The sequence below is a fragment of the Corvus cornix genome, chromosome 1A, assembly GCF_000738735.6.
Source record: "Corvus cornix cornix isolate S_Up_H32 chromosome 1A, ASM73873v5, whole genome shotgun sequence".
NCBI lineage: Eukaryota > Metazoa > Chordata > Aves > Passeriformes > Corvidae > Corvus > Corvus cornix.
In genome coordinates, this window is record NC_047057.1 from 45,723,405 (window position 1) to 45,731,050 (window position 7,646).

Consider the following 7,646-nt stretch of genomic DNA (forward strand, 5'->3'; position numbering starts at 1 on the left):
TGGGAAATGCTTCATGTATTTTCATTTCCACAGAATCATTATACAGATGCCAATAGACAGAACTGGGTTTTTTTAACTGAGGGAGCCACAGTCCTACCTTAATAGACTCACATGCTCAGGTATAATCCCAGGCTTGGGGTCCTGAACTGGAAAACCAGCCAACACCTTCTGATTGCTTTCTCTCTGTGATCCTTTACCTTCTGCTCCCAAAACACTTCTGGGAGAATTTGCCTGCTGCATCCCATTCAGTCCTATCTGCATACTGCCAAATAGTTCACCAAAGATTCAATTGTGATCAGCAGACCATTTTTCCATCCCTGAGAATTGCCCAAAACACCTCTCATTTTGTCTAGTGGATGTGATAAGTGATCTTACTCAAACACATATCAGGCCAGAAGGCAGGCAAAGTGTGGTTGTGGGATTTGTCTTCATTACTGCTCTAGTCTGGCTGCACGTCTTGGTTACGTGGTGCCACACATGACGGAGGTGTTTGTGCCCTTCCCTAGATGACAGCAATGTCATTCCCAGGGCTTATCGGCGTGGGTTTGTCAGAGATGTAACCCAACTTCAACACCAGACCATGGGCAGAAATGGGGTTTTATACCTGCTCCTGAGTGCTCTAAACTACTGGGAGTTTGCATGTGGGAAAGGTCAAATACAGCTTGACAGTGGTCTATTTTTAACCTTTAATTCCCTTGCTGCCTAAGTTCTCCTGATTTCTACCTTTCTCCCCCTCCCTTATTCACACCCCAGCAATGATTAGGTCAGCCACTGATAGGATTTGGCTGTGTGTAACTCCTGGTGTGAAAGTTTTCATGAACGTCAGAAGCAGCTGCCCAGCTTGTCTGGGAACTGCACTCACCACTTCTGAACATTTCTGTGGCCTTCCACCTTCCTTGTCAGTGCCTTTCCCTGCACGTGTGCAGACCTAACGAGAAGTTGCTCCACAGACGACCTTCTTCTCTAACCTAGACAGAGCTCTGTGTGGCAGTGCAAAACACAGGCTTCATATTCTCATCCCTTAATGGTGTGTTTAGCATTGACAACCTGTGTCTCCTGATGCAACACATGCCAACGAAATCCCCGTGACAAATACTTTAAAAAGGTAATTTGGGTTCTTTGTCTTCTGGCTTTACAACATTAAAATGCCAAGATGCATGCAACGGTGCATCTAAGCCATCTCCCTCTGGTTTAAAGCAAGATTAAATCAAGGCAAGAACCATGTGATATTTCAGTTTTCACTAGTCTTAGTGACTTAACTTACTGGCTTCCAAAGCCAAAAACTGAGTTTGCACCTTTGTGGTTACTAGTCCTTGATGAATGTTTCTTTTGTTAATTTATCTAACTGCCCTTTCAACTGCTCTATACTATGGCCCCAGTAAAAAGAAATGGGAAATGCAGACTTAACTAGTAAGACTACGCACTCTCTTACTTTTTTGAATTGATATCATTTGAACAGAGGTGTTACACATTTTTTTTTAGTCTTTCAGAACAACTCTTTTCTGAAATTAAGAGAAACATAGTAATTTCCAGCAAAAATGTAGTATTTCGGGAAATGTAGGCGTTTCTGTAAGTAAGAGCTATGAAGAAAGGGAAAAAAAAAATTCTTAGCTTTTAATATAGCACTATAATGAAAGATTATCATGTAGAAAATTAATGACTGTGTTTTACCAAGCGGAACTGATTCTGCCTTTCTGCCCTCAGAGTGGCCATTTGATTTTAACCCTGCTAAGAGCATCACATAAATAAGGCTACCTGTTGGGATGAGCCTGGGGAAAGGGCAATGGGGCAGGCAGGGCTGGGGACACTGCTCTCACTCTGCAGGGCTGCATCCCCATCGCTCTCTCCACACGCAGAGGACTTGAGGACTGGTCCCCATTGGCCCTTAATACACGTGTTCGCCCCAGGGAGAAACAAGCCCAGAAATAATACCCATGTTTTATAGGTAGGAAAAGTGGATTTTTGATGCAGAAAAGTATGGATGAGCTGCACGAGCATTGTTTTGGCAGAGAACTAACAAGCTGGGAATGCCAGTACTCTTTACAAAAGCTGTGCTCAAAGCAAAGGTGTTGCCAAAAAGAAAGGAGAAGATCATTTTGTGTTCTCCATTAAAAGTGTTTTTATGGTGCTCTCTGTTCTGTTACATATTTTATTAGGATAATAATTTCAGTAAACTACATCTGGCTTTCCTGAGGGTGGTCCCCTCAGGTTAAACAGGCTGTCTAAAAATATCTCCTTTTTTTTTAATGTTCCTCCTTTTTATCTTCCTTTTGATGGCTTTTCATTTAAATTATTTCCCCCCCTTTTTTAAGATTACATTAGCACATTTTCCCCCTTAATTCTATAATCTTTTCAACTCTAGGTTCCTTTGTACTTTGTGCTTTCATAGCCTTTTCTTCTCAAGTCCTTTTCATGTTTCCTCCCTTTTGTTTTTCCCTGGGAGCCTTTATTGTCATTTTATTCTTTATTTTTAGTCTTAAGCTGTACAGTAGGAAGTAATGCTAAGAAAATTGAAAAGGAAAAAGCTGCATAAGCCAAAGTAGTAAAGAACAGTCATATACTGAGCCACAGAACAACTTACAAATGAAGGCGCAGTGGTGAAGCCCATATACTTTGGTCTCCATGGTGCAATACTCATGAAAAATAAAACAGTGACATTTCCTTTAAAAAAAAAAAAAAGAAAAAAACAAAAACCGAAAAAGTCAAGCCAATAAACCAATAAAAAACCTACACCTGTGTGTGACTATGACTTTGCTATAAAAATGGCCTGGAAATGGACCTCTTTCCAATGACAATCTGAGCTAAATCCCCCATGCATTGAGATAAATCTATTTTTAAGGCGCAGATGTGAGAGAAATTGCCTGGAGACTCCTACCAAGTGATCAGAACCTGACAGTGACTGATTTTGGCTTGTGCTGGAAGCTGACTTACTGTTTTATGAGTTAACAACTTATTGTTTAAATGCTTTAATGCTGATTTATGCCAAGATTGCCTGCTTTGTATAAAGAGGTATAAAACCAGCAATCTTTTATATAAATCACATTCCTGATAAAGTCTCTTTTCAACTGAGGAGACAAACATGGCCAATTAATATTGGGAATTTGGCAGATTGTTGCCACTATTAAACTGAACTATCTCTGCATGCATCAAATCCCTTCCTCCTATTTTACTTTTTCATGCTGCAACCAAAATTGAAGACAAATGGAAGTTGAAAACAGGAGACTGAACAGCAGCTCCCAGGGATGATGTTGCATGGAGCTGAGGCTCCCAGTCTCACCTATCATGCAGTTGCAAATGGAAGCTGAGGACACCCAGCACCTGCCCAGAGCACTGGGATAGGGTTCTCACTGTCTGATCTCCTCACCACGGCTGATGGAAAGACCTTTTCTTTCTTGCTTATTGTTTTTCTGCCCCTCCTTATGAATTGCTCCATTGGTGCTGTTGGTTCTCACCAAGCCCAGAGCCTTGGGCAGGTCCAATGTCCATTTCACTTTTGGCAGAACTACTCCTTCACTCCTGTAGTCTGTGAAAGCCTTTACACCAGAGCTTATTTCGAAGATTTTGATGGCATTAAGTATTGCTAAGATATATACGAAAGCAATCTCAATGAAGCAAGAAATCTGCTTCATTGTGACTTAGTGCAAAACTATCAGCTGAAGCTATGAACTGGGAGGAAAGAACAGAACCGGGTTGAGGGATAAAGTCAGTTCAAGCATTTTCTCACCAGTGTTTAAACCATAAAGGTCAGGCAGGTTCTAGATACATCTAAAGCAACAGGCAGGAGGCCTGGACTGGACACCTTCTGGTGTCTAGAAGGAGTGACTCAGCAGCACTTGCAGCCAGCAGGGCATTGTCCAGATACAGACAGTGTCTCATCCACAGGCTTGACCTGCAGCTCAGGCTTGTCTTTGTAACCACTCCACTTCTCATCCCCTTTTTCACCAGGACACTGTGGGAGGCAAAAGGCACCAAATGTCCAAAAGAAAGTCTAGATGGCTTCCCCTATGGATGTGTGGGGAGGATGTGATTAGCCAGCTCCATCCAACTGTTCTACAAATATGTGCCCCCCAGCCAAAATTCATAAATAACCATCTAAGTTAAGTTCTTCAGTCAGAAACCCTGGCAGAATGATGCTGTCATAAATTTTTATGGAGACATAACCAGAGATGATGAGTTCTTGGGTTATGGTGTTTATTAAAATGTTTATTGGGACCTTGTGGTACAGTAACAAATGATATCATAAAACAAATTGGGCTGTTTCTAATCAGCAAAACAGCACAAAACTGGGATAGCTGAGAGAGATACTTTTTTTTCTTTCAATTTCCATTTTGTGAAAAATTGCAAATATCTTTCTTAAATTCTTCAATCACTTTGAATTTAGAGCACTGTACTATAAGGATGCCTTTTCCCCTATCCCATATATATTTCACCATCTATGCTGTAATTATTTTGGCCTACTTCAGAGGTGACACATCCCTGTCTAAAATTTTCAACAGTCATGGCTTATAAACTCAGAGGAGACCACTGTGAATATTTAATATGTCTTAATGTTTTACTCAGACTGTAACATCCTCAATTATTTTTTATTTGAGCTAGTTGTTTAAAGAGTTAAATTCAGCATTGTTGAGGATTGCATGGTCAATCATAAAATCTTGCAACCCTGCATTCTGTGAGTCATGGTCCCCTAGCCATACCCTGTTCTTTTTGAGATGCAGGTCCATCTTAGCACATCTAGCTCTATAGACATTATTGATGTTCTCTGCGTTGGGCCGTCCTTTTTCTTCTCTATGCTTTCCTGTTCCCCTTCTCACAAACTTCTGCTCAACCTGTCTACCAAGACTGTAAATTCTTCTTTGCAGCAGCTTTCATGGCCAGAGCTTTTGTCAGCTTTTTAGGGCTGGCATCATGGTGCTGTGGGGCTGGGGTACACCTGACAGCTCCAACTTGCTTCCCGTGGCTTCTCAGCAAGAGCTCGGGCTGGCAGAGCGTGGGCAGAGCTGAGACATCAGAGGGGCAATATAGCAGTGCTTTGCTCGGAGGTCAGAAATGTTTATGTCAGGGCACAGGCTAACCCACTGTGAAACCCACACCCAGGTGCAGCATAGGGATTGTGTGAAAAAGAATGTGCTGGCTGGGACAGAGAGATATCAGGGACCAGGAATGGGCAATACCTGGGGAGAAGGGAGAGAAGGAAGTGGACCAAATGGTGCAAAGGCCTGCAAAGTTTCAGTGGTCTGGGGAGACTACAGAGGACCTTTGGTGGTGTTAGGTGATGGTATAGGTTTACTGTCTCCTCCTCCCTTCTCCCCATGAATCTGTACCCTCACACTAACGGCATGGGGGGAAGGAGGGGGAAGGTAAAGACATGGAGAGCGGCCTGTCTGTCTCTCTCCACCCTGGTGAAATCTCCGCCAGCACCACACCCTGATCCCAACCACAGGGCAGTGGCACATACAGCTATGTAGGGAGAGAGATGTCTGCTCTGAGGGTAGCTCAGGTGGCTCAGACAGCCTATTCCTATCCCTTCCAGGAGAAAGGACAGACAAAAACCGGCACTAGTGCCAAAGCTGCAGCAGCCAGGGCCGATCACGGTTTTACAGCCACCTGCTCTGCCTGTGCCTGAACTTTGCCCAGCTGATCTGAAGGTGAAAGGATGAATCGAAATGATAAATGTGTATGTGTATCTACATGCAAAAAGGGATATCTTTTAGCTTTGGAGACTGTCAAGTGAGCTGGAAAAATATCTTAAATAACATGAGATGTGGAAGCAAATTTGATCTATTTATCAGCATTTAATCTAAACCTACTAATACCTGTGTCTGAATATCTACAGATGCGGAATTGAGGTTTAGAATGAGTGGTGGTTTAGGCTGAGCATATTTGTCCTAAAAAAATGCATCTTTTCTGCAAACAATGCCTTCAAATTTGTGGAAAGAAGGCTCGTGCTCACCCCAGCGTGAAGGAATGCTGAAGCTGCTGTCACACGCACTGTCACATCTCCAGCCACAGTCTTGCACGGGTACACAGTGCTCATTTTTCAGCCACAACTTCTACAGTTTCCTGCCTAACATAAGCTGTGAAAGGGAATATCTCCCTTTGACATGCAGATTTTCTGTTTACATATGTAACTTTTATCTTGGAGTACAGGAGGTCCATCCCCATCAGAATTTTATAAACCTTGCTAAGATTTTTTCATTATCATTCTCTCTTAATAGTAATATGAATAATGCAATGGAGGTAACTACAAGCTTCATTCAAATTTGTTGCAACATGTAGCAGTTTACAGCATGCAATAGCTAATATAACAGAAAACAAAACTTCCAGTTTTTCTTTCCTACTTTTATTTCTAAGAGTCTGGAAAGCTTTGCCAGTGTCTCATGGGTTTGTGCACTGGTACAGTGTTCTTCAGTGGGGATTTTGCTGTTTAATCCTTGCAGAGATTGGCATGTGATGACAGGGGCTAAGCATGAAAAGGAGCACATTGGAGAAAGTTAGGATTCTAAAAGCCTTTTTTTTCCTGACACATAACAATTTAATATTCTTAAATTGTTAGCATTATTTTGAAGATGGAAAGGGATTACCTTGACCTTTAGAAATTGGCTTTCTTTGTGTTGTGTCAGACAGCTTTTCAGGGCTGGCATCATGGTGCTATGGGGCTGGGGTACAGCTGACAGCTCCAAGTTCTCTTGAACCTCCCTTGCACATTCACAAACACACCAAAATTTTCTGTTGCAATCCCTACCTGCTAAAGCTTGCCTTTGTCCATGAGTCAGCCCTAGTGTGAAGTTGGGAAGATTTACAAAACTCACGTTGAAACTTGGCTAGAAGGTAGCACCTTGTAACTGAGCAAAGAGGTCAATGCCATCAACCTCTCTGTAGAGGAGATGTTTTATTTTTCTTAATTTAAACAACACAGTAGTCAGCCAGGAGGCTCAGACCTGGCCCAGAGATACCATGTGAATACGTCATTAAAAGCCAAAATTTTGATAATACTCGTTTTCAGCATTGCAGAAAGAAAGACCTGGGAAATCATAGCAACATTTGCCCATGTTATTCTCTAAATATTTCCTTGCTGTCCCAATTCAGTCACACCCATAATTGATTTCCCTGTCCAGCAAAAGACAAAATTGTCCTTTTTTTCATTAAATGGTGGCAGGGGAGGGAAGGCAGGTACAAAAATAGCAAAAGGACAAAGCTCTACACTGACTTCGAGACACAAGATGAGGCAAGGCCAGAGTTCACAGAGGAAATGGAGAGCTGGGGATGTGGCAAGGGGATTCCTGGTGTAGGTGGCATGGGGAGAGCCATGGGTGAGACAGACAGGACTAAATAGCTATGTTTGAGAAGGTCTAGAGGGGAGGAAGTGTAATCACTGTTAATTAATTATGCTGTGTTTATTTTTACTCTGTTATTCAGTGCCCCAGGCGCTTTACTGGTGGAGAGGGAGGGCACACTAATAAATTGGTATTGCTGCTTATTATTGTGTACTAATTTGTAGCAGCAGTTTGCGGGCTTTTTTTTTTAAGCAAGTCAATAAAGATAATATTCCTCAAAGGTGTTTTCCAGATAAGAAGGCAGTTTATCAGTACTCCCAAATTTCATCCAGCTGTCATTAAGTGTGTCTCCTCTGCTTGTGAAGGGCTTTG